The sequence below is a fragment of the Ptiloglossa arizonensis genome, chromosome 4 (assembly GCF_051014685.1).
Source record: "Ptiloglossa arizonensis isolate GNS036 chromosome 4, iyPtiAriz1_principal, whole genome shotgun sequence".
Taxonomy (NCBI): domain Eukaryota; kingdom Metazoa; phylum Arthropoda; class Insecta; order Hymenoptera; family Colletidae; genus Ptiloglossa; species Ptiloglossa arizonensis.
Genome location: NC_135051.1, coordinates 19,763,325 through 19,781,991, shown reverse-complemented (window position 1 = coordinate 19,781,991; position 18,667 = coordinate 19,763,325). Strand labels below are relative to the sequence as shown.

The window sequence follows — 18,667 nt, the reverse complement described above, 5'->3', positions numbered from 1 at the left end:
CGATCATGGTTACGTTTCGTGAATTCCGCTCGAGGAGTCTCGAGCCGATTGGCGAGGCACGAAGTGGATAGGATTGTCGAGTTTTGCGTTGAAGAACGCAAGGTACGCATTGATCCTGTGGACGCTGGTTCGCTGCCGTTGCTCGCGGCTCAGCTCCGGCCTTGTAAATTAAGCTCTATTAATATCTCAAGCACGCCTGGCCCGCGGAGCAAGCGGAATTACAGCCCCGCGCGTGAACCTACACGCGCCCGCCGCGTTATTGAATTTCCTTTCCGTCTACTTGGCCGTAGTTTCGGTTTTGGATTCGTGTTGCGCGCGTGTTTTGGAGGTTAGGTTCCGAAACAAGCGACTTCGAGCCCGGTTTACGAGATTATGGGTATTATTGCGGTTACCGTCGACAATGTCATTAACATCGACATCCTGTATCGTCGTTACGGCAATCATTACCATTATCCGCTTAACCATCGTCATCGATACCTACAACGTCGTTATCATCGTTATCGTCTTTATCCCCTTCATCGTGGTCATCGTTATTAATAATGTAACTATCGCCGTTATTATTCTCTTTACCGGTTTCGTCGTTGTTATCGTCACTAACGTTCTCTTCCTTCACGTGGTCGACGTCTTTTATATATTTTTTAATCTTCGTTATCCTCCGTATTGGTATCACCATTATTGGTCATTTGCCTTTCAAACAAGCGCAGGAGCAATAAAGTGAGGTGATTTTTAACGTAGTTGTGATCATTTAACGAGGCTCTTGATTTTTCAGTCCTCGCCTTTCCTTCGTCACTCGAGGTCAAATAGAATTTCCTCTGCATACGGCCAGACAAGCAGTATCACTCCGTCTATGGTCAGACAAGTAGTATAACCCCCGTCTATGATCAGACAAGCAGTATTATCCTGTCCACGGTCGGACAAGTAGTATGGTCCCCGCCCAGGGCTAGACAAGTAGTATTACTCCTGTACATTGTCAGACAAGTAGTATTACCACTGCTACTGATCAGACAAGTAGTATTACCCCTGCACATTGCCAGACAAGTAGAATTGCCCCTGTTCATGGTCAGACAAGTAGTATTATCCCTGCTGCGATCAGACAAGTAGTATGAACCCTGTCCATGGCCAGACAAGTAGTATTACCCCTGTACATTTTCCAGACAAGTAGTATTGCCCCTTCCCGTGATCAGACAAGAAGTATTGCTCCTGTCCATGGTCAGACAAGTAGTATTGTCCCCTAATTATGATCAGACAAGTAGTATGGCCACCGTTCAAGGTCAGACAAGTAGTATTACCCCTGTACATTTCCAGACAAGTAGTAATGCCCCTGTCTATGGTCAGACAAGTAGTATTGCCCCCTGCCCACCGCCAAACAAGTAGTATGACCCCTGCTCGTGACTAGACAAGTAGTATGACCCCCGCCCATGGTCAGACAAGTAGTATTACCCCCTGTCCACGGTCAGACGAGTAGTCTGCGCTACTATAATTGCTCTAACATCGTTGAAAATTATTTCATTTTAATTCTCTCGCGTTACTCGTTTTTATTCTCTCGTGTTTTTTAAATCTCTGTTTGTTATTCATCGACAGTGTTTTTTCAATACCCCCTGTAACTGAAACGGTTAATCCCGGTCCCCGTCGCGTCCCCGAACACGTAACTTGTCCCTGGTAGCCGAATCGCCGTGTTTAACGTAATCACCCGGTATCTCGTTCCGTTGTAACGCGGTTTCGTCGTTAATTTCACGACTTCCGTCGAGCTAAGGCCCTCGTATTCCGGTTTAGTGCCGATGCTCATCTTAAGCCCGATCCTCGGAAGTTGAACGCACCCGCGAAACTCGCTCGATTTCCCCGCGGTGTTCGCGCGAGATTTACGATCGAACTCGAAACTGGCTGGATCTCGCGCACACGTTCACGTTCCCGGCCGCCGCGGCTTGGTCGGATTTTTGACAGCCGTGGGCAAATAAATCGCTCGTTTAATCCAGAGCGCGTTCGACATCGGTTTCCAACCGTTACGTTGAAATCTCTATCGGTAATTTGCTCGTCGCATCTCGTTTATCTCCCGGACAAATTTGACGCGAGTATATTTTACAACGTAAAGGATACAGTGTTTCGTTTAATCTAGTTCGATCCTCGAATGCATCGTTGTTTTCGTTTTTTTTTTTTGTTGAAAATTTCAAATAAAATTGGAAAGAAATTCTTTTTGCATTTAACAAGTAGATATCGACTGGGAAATTAACTAAAATTGAAACAAATATACCGTAGAATTGTAATATTGTTTCGTTTATTCCAATTCGATTCTCGAATGCACAGTTTTCTTTTTTGTTTTGTCTTGGAAAGTTTGAAATGAAATAGAAGAATATTATTTTAATAGGGTAGGTATTGGCTGGGCAATAAATTAAAATTGTTTTTCGAGAATATCCAAGACTTTACGACAAGTTCGGACTCATTAATATATTGCTGAGCAAAATCCTGACACGTTGTTCCTCCTCGACATATAAACGCACCGACTTTCGACTGTAACCTGAAGAGCATCTCAAACGGGTAGAGGGGAGATATGGTACTCGACAAACTTTGGTTAACTCATCCTCCGCTCGATTCTCCACCGGAGAGCGCTTGATACCTTAGCATTAATCCGGTAATAAGAATCTGATTGGAAATAAGGAAAACGCAAGTAAGAGGGGTAAACTTTGGATCGTCACGTTGCAAATTGTTACGAGAACTTCGTCCTAGCCTTGATCGATCGAGTGAGAATCAAAGATTTATCGTGAGAGGGAGAGTCGAGTGTCGAAGAATTTACACGGAAGTGTTTTATCATCCGTGATTAAATATGGAGAGGTTCGAAAAATGAAATTGGATAAATTCTATGTGTAACCATTCTTGTAGAAATATTTGTACGAGGAATTTATTACCAACACGTGAGAAATTTATATTTAACCAACGGTAGAAATTCAGAGTATTTCGAGTGTTGTAAAATTATACACATCCTCTCTCTTTCTTCGATTATTTGAGTTGTATAACTCATCGGTTGAGTAAGATTGAATACGAAATTGGAGTTACGTATCAGAAGGAATTTCAACCGCAGGAAATTCTTGGAAAGTGATGTCACACTCTTCCAGGAACTTACGAAATTATACCACCTCTTCGATCATTATGTTCTCCCCGATAGAAAGTTTGAAAATTGACCGAAAATATTGCTACGAATCGTGAAAATTTTCACACGTGTACACACTTTTTCAATTGATATTAAAAGTGAGGCGAGAAATAAATAGGAAGGACTTTGTTTCGTTTTAAACGATATCGTTTCTAATCTCGAAACGTGCTATTTGACAAACGAAAATTTTGAATCCGGTAGGAACGAATCTGATTCGACACGCACCGTTAATAACGTGAATACTTGGATAGCGAGTATAACACACGCACCGTTAATAATATTAATACGTACAGCTAATATTTACGAAAGTTTGAAGGAAATTCAATTTACTCGTTCCCCGTATCATCTTGCCCGAGGAAATACGGTCTGTATCCGGATCGAGGTGAGATCGTTCCCGTGGATGGTATGCAAACCGAAACCGCACCAGGAACCAAGAACGACGTCGGATCTTTGCCCGGTTGTTCTCAATTTAGAAGAATCCAAGTACCACCTATTCATCGACCCAGTAAATCGTCCCTGGGTGGTTGGCATAGTTGATTTCAATTCCAGCATCGAGTTCCAGCGCTCACCCTTGCATGGAACTACACGCATCTCCTTGGCGAACCGGCCCTGGGGAATATTCAACCGAGAACAATAAAATCTTCCGGCGATTGTCGTCGCTGTGACGAGAGTCTACGTTATCACGGGCAAACAGCAACCGGGAGATCTTGGTATCGCGACCGAATCGATACGAGAGGAATCGAGGCTGCACGTCGACGGTGAAAATTCTAACAGATGGGCATCAGAGGGAGAGGGAGGGGGTGCCGCGAGACGCGGTGAATTATTCATTTTAAAACGCGGCGAAATTTTCTCGCGAAGTAACTTTATTATAGCTCGCGAAGTAAGCGCGCGACGAATCGAGAATTCGTAATTGTTTCGAATATTATTCAACCGGAATTGTTTCACGGAAAAGTTGTCGATAAATTCATCCAAACCGATAACCTCGAAGAGAGATACAAATTCTGAAGAGAACTCGAATTTATAGAATCTTCTGATTATGGATAGCCACTTATGCCTTGTAAGTTTGTGCTCTCTTGCAATTAATAGCTATGGACAGCCAATAGGTTCTTCGAAACGTTCGAGTCGGGTCACGGGAGAAAGTATTGGCCGCTCAAGGTCGCCGCGTAACTACCCCCCACCACTATGCCTCGTGAGTGTCCATTTTCCTGCACTAAATAGGTGTAGATAGCCAGTAGATTCCTCGAAACGTCCGAATCGGGTCACGGGAGAATGTATTGGCCTCTCAAGGTCCCTGTCCACCTACCTCCACCACTATGCCTCGTGAGTGTTCATTTTCCTGCACTAAATAGTTGTAGATAGCAAGTAGATTCTTCGAAACGTCCGAGTTGGGTCACGGGAGAAAGTATTGGCCGCTCAAGGTTCCTGTTCACCTACCCCCACCACTATACCTCGTGAGCGTTCACTTTTCTGCACTATATAGATATAGATAGCAAGTAGATTCCTCGAAACGTCCGAATCGGGTCACGGGAGAATGTATTGGCCTCTCAAGGTCCCTGTCCACCTACCTCCACCACTATGCCTCGTGAGTGTTCATTTTCCTGCACTAAATAGTTGTAGATAGCAAGTAGATTCTTCGAAACGTCCGAGTTGGGTCACGGGAGAAAGTATTGGCCGCTCAAGGTTCCTGTTCACCTACCCCCACCACTATACCTCGTGAGCGTTCACTTTTCTGCACTATATAGATATAGATAGCAAGTAGATTTTTCGAAACGTCCGAGTCGGGTCACGGGAGAAAGTATTGGCCTCTCAAGGTCCCTGCCCATCTACCCCCACCATTCTGCGTCGTGAGCGCTTACTTTCCTCCACTAAATAAGTGTAGATAGCCAGTAGATTCTTCGAAACGTCCGAGTCGGGTCACGGGAGAAAATATTGGCCGCTCAAGGTCGCCGCGCAGCTACCCCCACCACACCAGTCTACACGACCGCTCCGTTTCTATCCTCCGCGTTCCGCGTTCGTCATACGCGTTCCCAATATCAGTCTCTGGATGCTCGTCGTCGACTCGGGTGTCGAATTCTTTAGAAATTTCTTGCTGGTGCACGCGCGCGCCATTGTTGAAACTAATTCCCAGCAGGGATGGCCGAACACATCCAGGAAAGTCTACTTAATTCCCGCTCGCTCCCGGGGAAGGTCTACTTAATTCCCGCCGACTGTAATCTCCATATTCAAGCGTTCACGGGGATGTACCCGGAATTAAGTCGGGGGGGGGGGGGGGGGGGGGTAACGGTCGGTTCGATAAAGGACGGGCGCAAACATGATAAAAAATATCGAGGCCGATCGTGTTCAACGCGAACTTTCCATCCTTCCGAGCGGCGAATTTAAAAAGTTCACCAGACTTCGCGACCGGCACGAACTTATCCGCGACCCGATATTCCGAGAACTCCATTAGTTACTCCCAGGAGGTCTGGCGAAGAATTTCTAATTCCGTTCGTGGGAACCCGACTGCATTTGCCTCATTTTGGCGCACGAATCGCAAAATTCCGCTCAGCTGTCTATTGTTCAATGCCCGTCGGAAACCGATGTCGCTTGAACGCACAACGGAGGACAACTCGGCCGATGCATTCTCGGCCACTTCCGATCCGATGGCTTCCACGATGTTTGGCGAAGATAAATACCGGTTAATGAATTCGTCGTTAATTGACTCCCTTGATGGGGAAGCTACTCGAGAATAGAGTGCTGAGACTATTCGAATATATAGGTCTCCGAACGGTACGAAGGAAGTCGGAATATTCGAGTAGTGGAGTAACATTATTCGAATACTCGAATATTCGAGTAGTGGAATAACATTATTCGAATACTCGAATATTCGAGTAGTGGAGTAACATTATTCGAATACTCGAATATTCGAGTGTAATTACTCGAGTGTTTGAGTAGTCGAGTGTCGTAAGTCAAGTGTAATATTCGAGTATACGAGCACAATGAAATATAATACTTCAGTAGTTGAATATCGTTGCTCGAATATTTGAGTGGTTGAATATTATTATTCGAATAGTCGAGTATTCAAATACCATTACCTACTCGAATATTTGAGTGTTCCAAATATCGTTGTTAAGTCTCTTGATAAATATTGAATTATTTATCATTCGTATAAGAAAGTATTCGTATACTATTCCAAGAAATCGAACTGATCCAAGAGATACGTTGCGTTAAAAAATTTGAGGTTAGATTGTATACCGAACGATCGCATCGATATTACAAATAATTATTATAAATAAGAAAGGACAAAAATTTGTCTAAATAATTGACCAAACTGATACAAATTGGCTACAATTTACAAGAATATGAATTTATCGCGATAGGTAACGCACGATTTCACCGGTCAATGGCCATACCATACACGAGGCGACCCTATCCAACATGTAAGTTAGGTTAGACAGGTAAGGGATGCCAACACATAAACTCAATGAACCAAAAGTAGCTGACTCACCGAACTGTATCTCCGCTCTTGCAGCTACAGAACACGAAATAACGTTTCGAACAGATACTTTTCCATTATAATACCTCGCCCCGGTCTCTCTACATCCCGACTTTTCAATATCATTCGAAGTTAAAGAGCGATAGGATTTAACGGTATTACTTCGCGAAACAGTACGAACTTTGGCGGGAAATTTCCCGTCGAACTTGTTCCATCTTTTATTAATAGCTCGACGCCCGTGTCTCGTCGCTAGTATGCCTCCCAAGAATTTGATATCGCCGAGAGTTTTATTTTCGTCCCACGAATACTTCAATGTATAACTCGCTCGAGTTTCGAGCGCACTTCTCGCTTCGTTCCCGCGTTCTTTTTTTCTCTCTTTCCTCATTCTTTTTTTTTTTTCTTTTTATTATTTTTGTTTCTATTAAATCCACTCGGGACGCTTCGGGTCGCGGATACTTTTACTCTCGCGGAGTGCGAAGGAAAATATTTTTCCGCACCCTCGACTCGTGAAATTTTCTCTCTACCCTGTACACCCTTCGAACGTCGTTTTGTGAAAATCATCCCTTTGCATTCGACGCGCGAGGAACGATTGTTTCGTAGCTTTAATAGCGAATGGGTCACGGCAATTATTTCGCGAAATGTGCCAAGTTTTTTTCTCAACGCTCGAATTTTTCTCCATTGAACTCTACCTTCTGTTATCTTCCTTCTGTTATCTTCTTTCTTTCTATTATCAAGATCGATGCTCGCGAACCGATTCAAAAATCGTGCACACAAAGGCACCGTGAGTAGGCTCATTAGAGTGGCCGAACAGATAGAAGCGTAATGGTCCTCGTTCATGGCGTAATTCTTAAGCATTTGCCTCAACAATGCTGGCAATTGACTTCCTAACTGTCCGTAGCCATTTCAGGCTCCTTTGGTCCGTGTAATCGACGGATCGATGACTGCGCACGGGTAAGTATTCCTTTCGCCTGAACGAAAAATTACGATGGCGTTAAATGCTCGTTAATGTCAGGACGCTGTCTTCCAAGTGAGCTGATTAAATTTTCTATTAAAGGTCGAAGAACACCTTTGCCTTTCTCACTGTAGCAGGACTCCGTTTATCCGGCATCCTTTGGGGACGAAACTTGTCGCTCAACTGGAGCTAACTTTCCTGCAACTGAATTTCGTTACACGTTCTTTCGAATAGTTGAAGACAGATTCATTTTACAATTATGCGACACGTGTGCACGATTTATTCCATCGAATCGTACATACTTGGATACAGTTCAATAAATAGGATATATTGCCAAAGTGTAATTATATTATAATTTAATAGTATTATAATTTGCAGTTGTAGAATATTGAAGAACACTTTGGAATTAAATAATAAGTAATTCCAAGTGGACGAAAGTATCACTTTGTAACGAAATAATAATCGTGAGTAAAAGAAATATATTTTGTGTCTTAGATATTGTCACACGTGTTCAAAGATTTCGTAATAATTAAATTTTTTGTATCGTTAAGGCGGTACATAATTTTCAATTTTTCCAAATCTTCGTTTTCAATCGTGGATCGTACAATTTTCTCGCATTATTCACATTTCTCGGTTCTCCATGGTCTCTTACCACCATTTCGAATTTCTTTCGCGCGAAATTTCTATTTGAGACGACTCAATTATTGCGTCTCCAGGTCGTCCGGACGGAGCAGGTAACGGGACAATGCCAGACGCGTAAGATATTCAACAATTTATGGTAATTTATTCCGCAATCACGGGAACGAACTCGGGGGCAAGAAGGCGAGCGTTTTATGACTGTGTATTCGTTATCGTCGCACTCCGAAACGGGCGTTACATAGGCGTGGACGAGCTAATCTGATGATTTTAAATAATTATGGGAATCGTGAATGTGGACAGCGTTTATTCGACGGTAGATTACCCGGCGATATCTGATCTTGCTAACGAGCCGAATACACGCGTTGTCTACGAGCTCATTGGCGGCAACGTTCAGCTTAATGCGACGTGTTTTTCCGTCCGGTGAAACTTCTGTTCGTCGTGGCGTAAAACGAGAGTCAAATCGACCGAATATTGACCACGTAGCCGGGTTCAAATTTCTTAATTTATTTACCGATTTTTTTTTTTTCTTACTTAAGGTCGCGTAAATGTCATACCCTTTGAATGATTAAATCACTGTAATGACAATATGTATACGCGTTTAAAAATATATCCAGACCTTGAAACATCGATCAAATACAACCTTGAGAAGAATTTGACGCGCGATTTCGTTCGAATTTTTTCTTTTTTTTTCATTGTTAAAATATAAAGTGAGTTTTCGTCCGAAATTCTTGTTCTAATATTGATAATAAATGAGACGTGTAAAGTGGGTAAGTCAGGTGGAACACTCTTTATGTTGGATACACTAATACCTCAAATTGTGTCAACGTAATTATAAAGATCTCATATATTATAAAGTTTCCACAGAGCTACAAAATTTCATAAAAATCAAGAGAGAGGGGAATTTTTCAGTTCGAATATTTCAACCAAACGTAACTTTGAATATTTCGATAAATTCATCGCTTCCAAAAACGCGCACTTCGCTTCCTTTGTCACGATAATAAATTCCAACGATGTTCTTCGCAATCGTGTACGAATTTGTAAAATTTCGTAAAAATCGAATAACCAAATTAGTCGAAATTTGTCGAATATTGTCGAATATTGCATGTTTCTTCAAATTGCAACTTCGAAAGTTTCGACGAAAATTCAATCGAAAAAAGTAACCCTTCGTTTCTGTATTTGTAATAAAAAAAAAAAAAGTATCATTCTTGCGGATCACGTGGTGCATTTAACCGTAGCTGGAACGGTTGAGAACCACTGCCGCGCGAAACGCAACCCGAGCGAGTTGCGCGAAAATGTGATCCGCGACCGGATCATGTTTCTCCGTCGAACGAGAATCGATAATCGGATCGACGATCGGATAACACGGTTTCGGAGCGTGTTCACGGATACGCGACAACCCTCTGGCACCGCGATAGAGGAACAGAGAAATCGAGGGACGAGGGTGGTGGGCTGATGGGGGGGAGTGAAAGGGTCGGTGGTGAAAGAGCCGGGGGTAGATATTCTACGCGAAAGGTGCGCGCTCGTATTTGTGGCGAGCGTCCGGGAAATCTACAGCTGCGCATCCGAGGCCGAGTGAAATTGCTATTCACGAAGCATCGCTCGGAAAAATGTTCGACATTAAAACGGTGAATATTCGTTCCGCCCAAGCGGGTCGAGTATGCTTTACGTAGCAACGTTGCGTGACGCGGTTGCGTTTATCGACAGACGCAAAATCGCTGCGAAATGCCGTGTCGCGCGCGCGTGTCCCGCGCAGTGGTTCTCAACCGGTGAGCTAGAACTCCGCGCGAGCTCGAGAGGATCAGACCGATGAGATTTCATTTTCACGGCCCTCGAGCGAAACGTTTCGCGAACGACGAACCGAGACATCGATAGGATTGAGAACCACTGGCACAGGATAGAGTTCACGCGACTCCTCTTACCTTACCGGAAGCTAGATGGCGAGGACCAGGATCTGGAACAAAAGAATACAGATATCAGCGACGGTTCACTTTTAGTGGGGTCGTTTGGCATTCGAGCAAAATATATTGGCCGTTCAAGGTTTCCCCACCACGATTCGCAATCGAGTTTCGTGCTGTGTCAGCTTTTCGTTCGAGACAGTAAGAGTGTGTAACCGAAGGTTCGTGCGAGGAAAGAATAGCATTGGACGCGACAGAGGGGATATATCTTAGGGTAGGGATAACTTCCATGGTGGGGGTACTGACCTCGAGCAGTCAATTGATTTCGCCTCACTTTGTCACTGAGCTTCTATCGCTTCGCGCACCGATTTCTCAATCTCTAGAAATCCGGGAACTTTTTATCGCGAGTGAAGTAGCTCCTACGACGAAGAGACAATTGATTTCGTATCAATTTTTCACTTTACGGAAATCTTGGGACACTTTTTATCGTAGCTGTGGGCAGCTCTTACGGTGGAGATAAATCTTACTGCGAGGACACTAGCCTCGAGCAGTCGATTATTACCCAACGATTTCTCAGCTCACCGAGATCTAGGTGACTTTTATTGTAAGTGAGAGTAACTCCTATGGTGGAGAGGTAACTCTTATGGTAGAGGTAACTTCTACAGCGGTTACACTAACCCCAAGTAACTAACTTATTTCACACTGATTTCTCAGTTCACAGAGACCTGGAAGATTTTTGTAGTAAGTGAGAGTAACTCCTATGGTGGGTAGAGAGCTCTTATGGTAGAGATAATTTCTATAGTGGTTACACTAGCTCCGAGCAATTAATTCGCACCGATTTCTCAGTTCATAGAGGCCTAGGAGACTTTTATTGTAAGTGAGAGTAACTCCTATAGTGGGTAGAGAGCTCTTATGGTAGAGGTAACTTCTACAGTGGTTACACTAGTCCCGAGCAATTAATTTCGCATCGATTTCTCAGTTCACAGAAACCTAGGAGATTTTTGTGGTAACTGAGAGTAACTCCTATGATGGAGAAGTAACTATTATGGTAGAGGTAACTCTTATGGTAGAGGTAACTTCTACAATGGTTACACTAGCTCTCCGCAACCAATTAATTTTGCACTGATTTCTCAGTTCACAGAGACCTAGGAGATTTTTATGGTAAGTGAGAGTAACTCCTATGGTGGAGAGGTAACTCTTATGGTAGAGATAACTTCTGTAGTGGTTACACCAGCTCCGAGCAATTAATTCGCACCGATTTCTCAGCTGGCAGAGATCAAGAAACTTTAACACGAGTTGAAACTTTTTATGGCGAATTGGGGACGAAACCCCCGATGAAGATAATACCAATGATGGGGGACACTGGCCTCGAGCAACCCATTGATTTCGCGCCGATTCCTCGGTCCTCGGAAATCCAGAAACTTTAACGACGTGAAACCTCTTATCTCAAGGGTGGCAATAAAATCGCGAAATAAAGGAATTGACCTTTTTTTCTTTTTTTTTCTAACGGGTGACCCGGATTTTTTGGAAGTGATCTTCTACGTTTCGACAAGATCAAATTCCTCGACTTTATAACGGGCGACGTTGAACCGCAGGATCCATTTGGACCGCCTCGTACCGATCGGCTCGCTACTCGAATACAATGTGTATCAGCAAGCATCCATTCCGATCCATCTACCTCGAATGCAACGAAGCCCGCTGCTACAGCAGTTTTCGCTTTGCACGATGGCGCGTCGAGCATCGCGACGCCGCTGCAACAGCTGCGAACGGGACACGTGCATACGTCTCGATGCGTACCGGGGTGTCAAATTGAATTGGCTCTCTTTGCTCGAGGAAAATTCGATACCAAAGTGGCCACCAGGAACAATATTGCTCTCTTTCACTCGTTCGTTTACACAGTGAATCTAAACTGAGCTGTGAAATTTATTTCACGAGGAGTTTTTTTTTATACGTTGACTCCATTCGGTATATTGATAACACACCCTTTACATTACAAGTGTAGTCGTTGAATGTAACAAAAGTAAGAGAAATTATGAAAATAATAGCGATCGTGACAACCAAGTAGCGACAAAAATACGACTACGATGGAGTCCCTTCTGATAAAATGCGAACACGGACTGTACCACGCCGATTTCGATAAAATTTTACAAGACGGTAGATGTCTACCCACTAAAATCACCATAATGATTTTCAGATGCAGATGGCCAACCGTTTTTGAAAAAAGAGGAGTCAAAGTTTGAAAAAAAATTGCTCAGTGGCTACGTACGAGGAATTAGAAAGAATGCACCCTGGGGGACGTGCAGATAGTGAATTCTTCAGTTGGTAAATTATTAACGACAAATGAAATCTTGATCAATAGTTAAAAATAACGCTGCTAAAAATTCTGACGCTGGTGGAACAAATTCTTTTTTTAATACACTTACGCGGGAAATAGCCCAACTCCCTTTGTCGAGATATTTTTCATAAATTTCATTAATTTCTAACCACGTTTCAACCACGTAAAGTTGAATCCTGACCCAACCAATATTGAACTCGTGCTCAACCCGATTTCTCATTGGTTACTCGTGTTCTTCTATTCGCGATGAGGATGACCTCGCTCTTAAATTGCACGACGCGAAGCAGCGTTTACGCGAACATAACCTTTGAACGAAAACGTAAGATCACGCGACAGCCAATCCGTTTAACGACCAATGGTAACCACCCACTACGACGAATAACGGAATCGCGTCAGAAATTATGAAAATCATTCACCGGTTCACCTCTGGCGTGTGCAACCCGCAATAAAGACGCCATTACTGCCGCGAAACGATGGACGAGGTAAAAGAGGGACTAGAGGTAGGGGTGGGGGTGGGGAAGGGGTGGTTGTAATTTCGAAGCGATCTTCCGCGATAACTTCCCGAGCCGTGTACAATCCTGAAAGTCCATTACGCGGAATTTCCTCGAACGACAGGCTCCCGTCGACGCGGAAACCCGGCCCGTTGTTCGCGTTAATAATTATCGATCGGCCGTGTCAGAAGTTAAACGAGTAGCCGGCGACTTCCCTTTGTGCGAGAAGGGGTGTGCTCGGCCAATCGGATCAGCCCGAGTGCACACCCCTTCCGCGCGCCGATGAATATTTATTTGGTTGTAGAAAATCGAGATTCACTTGGACGTTATCGCGTTCACCCGAGCCCGGACGTACCGGGAGCGATTAATCACGCGATAATACGGCAGCGTTGAATCGTGCCGGTACCCTCGGTGGAAGAAATACAAGGATTTTGCGAAAACTGGGTAGCAGGATTGAGATAGGGCCCTGGATTGCGGGGCATCAACTATTCGGGACTGGGGGGATCGTTTTGAGAGGGTAGTAGGACCTTGGAGTCTCGATACGGGTGTATTTTGTCTATTGGTGATTCTGAAGATCGTGGGTCCCAAACCCTGTGGGCCCTGAACTGTGAATTTCGATAATTTGATGTTTCATGACTTGATAATTTTTTTTTTCAATGCTCTTTACTATCGAGGGAATGGAAATACTTCGTTCGGGACCAACGGTCTTCGAAGACACTGTTTTCGGGGCCTGGTCGCACTATTGGAAAACGTAAGTCCCGAATCGTGAATCTCAAACGGAGGATTCCGGTTCTCTCAGTCATCCGTTAATGTTGAAGTCGTAACGAGAAAATGAATTGTCTGCGTATTTGTTGCGTAAGACCCAATATTTGGGTCTTGTAGTCTTCGAAGAACCGCTTTGGGGACCTGAGAGCTCAAAGTAAGGAGGTACGAGTTTTAAACGAAGAATCTTGATTCTTTTAGTTGTTCGTAAGTGTTGAACTGATTAGGAGAAAACGAATTATTGAGATCTGTTGCGTAAGGCCCACCATTTGGGTCCTGTGGTCTTCGAAGAACCGCTTTAGGGGCCTGAGAGCTCAAAATAAGGAGGTACGAGTATTAAACGAAGAATCTTGATTCTTTTAGTTGTTCGTAAGTGTTGAACTGATTAGGAGAAAACGAATTATCGAGATCTGTTGTGTAAGGCCCACCATTTGGGACCTATGGTCTTCGTAGAACTGCTTCAGAAACCCGAGAGACGAAAATAAGCAGGTACGAGTTATAAACGAAGAATCTTTATTCTCTCGGTTGTTCATAAGTGTCGAACTGAGTAGAAGAAAACAAATGATCGAGATCTGTCGCATAAGGCCCACTATTTGGGACCTATGTTCTTCGAAGAACTGCTTCAGGAACTGCTTGGAACTCAAAAAAAGCAAATATGAGTTTTGGACGAAGGATCCCGATTCCCTCGGTCGGCCATGAATTTACGATTTGGGCCCAATGATATTCATGGGGGAAGCGCTGCCTCGAGGGCTTGTACATCATAAAGCGCCGTCGCGCAGCGAGAAATCCGTTTAGCGATTTATACTCATCGAGGGTGACGCTTAACAGCCCACTCGAAACTTATTTAAGATCGTTATATTTCTTCGACGGATTATACTCGTTTCCACGAACCGTTGCGTAGCGAAACGTACTTTTCTCTTTTATTTCGCGACCGCCAGGATCCTCTCTAACGAGCGAGGGAAGTATTAATTTTCCAGAGGATGAAAGGTGTGCTTTATGAAAACGCTGAATAACGAAACAGTGGTCGGGAGGGGGGGTTATTCAGTTTCGCTCGCTTTCGGAGGAAAAGCGGATTTTAAAGCGCGCCAGGAAGACTGGTTCAAACCAGTTTAGTTGATTATTTGCGCACGGTAATGAGGAAATAATTCGTTGATCGCGAATTAGGAGGATTCGTGGTTCCTTTTCCGGGATTTTAAGAAACACCTCGATCTCTGTGATTGTTTTCGTTGTCGTTGGTGTTCACGATCGAAACGAAGTGTCTCACACAACGTCATTGCAATGATTTCAATTACAGGATAGATACAGACGCGGAGAGATACGTTTCAGATACCAATGCCACGTATTTCGATAAAATCGAAGCACGATTGTACTAAACTGAAACTGCAGCTTCATACTTCGACGAATTTGGTATTTTCTTGCGAAGATTCTCGTAGCCAAATCCTTTGCACGGATTCTAAGTATCATTACGGAATCTCGCGTACCTGCAATGCTAAAACTTTCGTCAAAATTCAAACTCAATGTTAAATGAAACGAAAATCGGCGATAAAACGATGAAAAAGATAATTAAATATAATTCCCACATTCGAGTATAATTCGTAGGATGAAGAAAAATCACAATTACTCACCAAGTGATATTTATGTTTAAATTCCACGCGCTACCGTTTCAAATAATTATAATTCTTCTTAACGTTATCGCAATATTCCTCCCCAATGTGTAACACTTTAACACATCACAACTATCGAAAATATACTTGATCGAACGCCACATATATAATATTCCTTTACAATCGATTACGATCGTAAGGAAAGATTATAATCATTCGAAAACGGTCGGTGAAACGATACGTAAAATAATTAAATATAATTGACGCGATGTTTGACGTTCACGGTACACGAAGGGGAAAGAAAAAGTTCGATCCACCGTCGTTTAAAAATGGATCTCTGGAGGATAGACGGGCCCGTGTCCGGTGAAATTTAAATCCGTGGTAGAAGCGAAAGGGGAACAGTGAGCGGATCACGTTTCGTTAGAAAAAGATCGTTACTACGAATCACTGTAGGCTCGGGCACGTTGGATTCCAGCTGAATCGTCAAACGTGACCCTCGCAGAGACGTAATATCTGCGGATGGTCTCACCGGAGATTCGCTTTATATCTGGTAGAGGGATTGCACGAACGATACCCGAGGCCGCAGCTTTGACGGTTTGCGGGTCTATTACGATCAAGAACCACCGGGCAGAAGGTAAACTCGCCGAATTTCTCGTCGTATCTCTGTTCTTAGTGCACGTGGCTAGTGTCCCGGACTTACATGCGGGCGTTTTTGCCACGCGAAACGGTTCACCGGGCTCACTTTCGTCTCACCGGAATATCACGTGCATGCCTCCAGGTTTAAACCACGGTTTACCACTGGTTCACACTTTCAGAGATATTGCAACGAAACGGAGACTCGGTGGATCGTATTTGCAATCAACGAATCGTGCAACTCACGATATCTACAATCTTTGCTACGTCACCGTTTAAAAACAATTCTGACAGTAAAACAGATGCGTTACTTTAAATTCTACCCTTTTGTCTATTCGTGAAAAGTAAATCTCGTTCTTTGTACCTGTTCTCCGGGAAATATTTTCAATGTTTCGAGACACTATCCTCTCGATCAATCGATATTAAATAATCGACTCGTACGAGTAGTATCTTTTGTTTTTTATATTTGCTCGATTGCGTTATTCTTCCATTTGTTTATTCGTTTATCGTTTCAGTTGGACGTCGGTGTCTTTCTTCCAATCGCTATTAATAATTTCAATGTTTTCATCTTTTCTTCGCTACCACCGACAGAGGCATAATAATATTTTCCAATTAGTGTCGAATTGAAGTTCGATTAATTTATAACGCGATAAATAACGTGCAACGAGAATTAAAATTTTCATCCTTGCGAATGCAAATAAAATCCGTGATTCCATTAAACGAAACGATTGACGAATTGTTTTCAATCGAAATTAAAATTTCAACGATTTCACGAACCGTGCGCAGAAGTGTATGGCGTCTCAAGGAAATTGCATCGAACGGACCCGTTTAACCTCAATGCATTTTTCGGTTGCAACAATGCATTCAAGGTTCTCGGGTAAAAAATATTCCAAATGCACAGAACTCGTGTTTTCAATTTTGTAATACACTGAGAGAGGCACCGAGTCACGTGCATTGCAATAATTTCAATTCTACAAAAATAATGTATCACAATAACGGGTCAAGAAAGACCCGAAGAGCGCATCAAGCTCGATTCGAAAGTTTCGTCGAGCTTTACGAACGCCGTAACAATAATCATGTAGCTTACGACGTTTCGTTAAAGTGCTCGCAAGGAACGCGAAACGAACTTTAACACCTGTAAATTTTTAAATAACCTTACGGTCGAGTTTGCAATGCTGTAAAGTATGAGATACACCAACCAGTTAAATATTTGTACTTTCCACGCTGCAGTTCGTGCGTATTTCGAGGACACTCTTCAAGGATGTCCTTAAGCCAATTGCGTCCATATTTAATACGAAGGAGGCCTGACGTTGCAGTAGCGACTTGTTAACGTGCAACTTCGTTAACGATGTGAATCGCCGCGTCGATATTTATCCGTGACGGTCGATCGTCGGTTGTCGAAATTTCTTTTACCCCCCACCCCCTCCCTGTCGATACTTCCGCTACAGGGTGGGGGCGTGATTCAGGTCGCAGCAACAAACGTTTCCAGCGATGAACGACGGCGTCGGCTGCAATCTCGCGTTGTTATCGCAGCCAGCCGTCGTCTTTCCACAAGGGAAAATCAATTCATCAAGAGCGACGCGGTTCCGTTCGGAATAGTGTCGAGATAACGGGTCTCCGCGAACGGAGTGCCGTGCAATCGGGTAAATAAAAGGGAAATAGTCGCTAAGTAGGAGACGGTGGGGCTGGGAGAGTGTACGCGATGAGGGACGCGGAGAACGAATGAATAAATAATCGAACGAGCGTAATGAAAAATGAACTGCACCGGAGAAACCAGAAGGATCTGGGATGGAAATGGTACATGAACGGAACTCTGGAAATTTTTCATGGCGAGGGGGAATAGCTACAATGCTGGGGATGGGTTCTTTGGTAGGGACACTAGCCTCGAGCAGTCAATAATTTTGTACAGATTTTTTATTCCATAGAAATCTAGACGTTTTTTTTTGGAGTAAATGGGAGTTGTTTCTATGGTAGAGGTAGCTCCTATGTTGAGGGTAGCTCTTATGGTGGAGATACTAGGCTTGAGCAGTCAATAATTGCGCATGGATTTCTCATTTCATAGAAATCTAGACACTATTTGTAGTAAATGGGAGTTGTTTCTATGGTAGAGGTAGCTCCTATTTTAAGGGTAGCTCTTATAGTGTAGATACTAGCCTCATTCCTCCATACTTCTCATTCCATAGAAATCTAGACACTGTTTGTAGTAAATGGGGACAGTTCCTATGGTAGAGGTAGCTCCTATGTTGAGGGTAGCTCTTATGGTGGAGATACTAGGCTTGAGCAGTCAATAATTGCACATGGATTTCTCATTTCACAGAAATCTAGACGTTTTTTGTAGTAAATGGGGACAGTTCCTATGGTAGAGATAGTTTCTATGTTGAAAGTAGCTCTTATGGTGTAGGTAGCTCTCTTGGCAAAGACACTAGCCTTGAGCAGTCAATAATTACGCACGGATTTTTCATTACATAGAAATCTAGATACTTTTTGCAGTAAATGGGGACAGTTTCTATGACGAGGATAAAATCATCCTCCAATGATGGGGATAACTCCTTTCGTGGGGAACACTACTGTCGAGTAATCAATCGAGGAGTCAAGATAAAAGAAGTTGTACCTGAAAAGTGGTACAGGTGGCACGGATAAGTAAATCGAAATTCAAAAACAAGCAGGAGAACCCGAGTCCTGGATAAGAAAAGCTGAACAAACGGGAATCACGAACTGGAAATGAAATTGGAAAACTGGAAG

General features: G+C 43.4%; 1 protein-coding gene across 1 annotated transcript in view; it reads right to left on the bottom strand.

The window, feature by feature from the left end:
- The window catches only part of LOC143145990 (uncharacterized), a 164,596-nt gene that overhangs the window by 89,400 nt on the left and 56,529 nt on the right, over nt 1-18,667 (bottom strand). Inside the window, exon 2 of the mRNA XM_076309898.1 lies at nt 10,130-10,156. The gene's annotated coding sequence lies outside the window, so the exon portion shown is untranslated. The remainder of the gene's footprint in view (nt 1-10,129; nt 10,157-18,667) is intronic.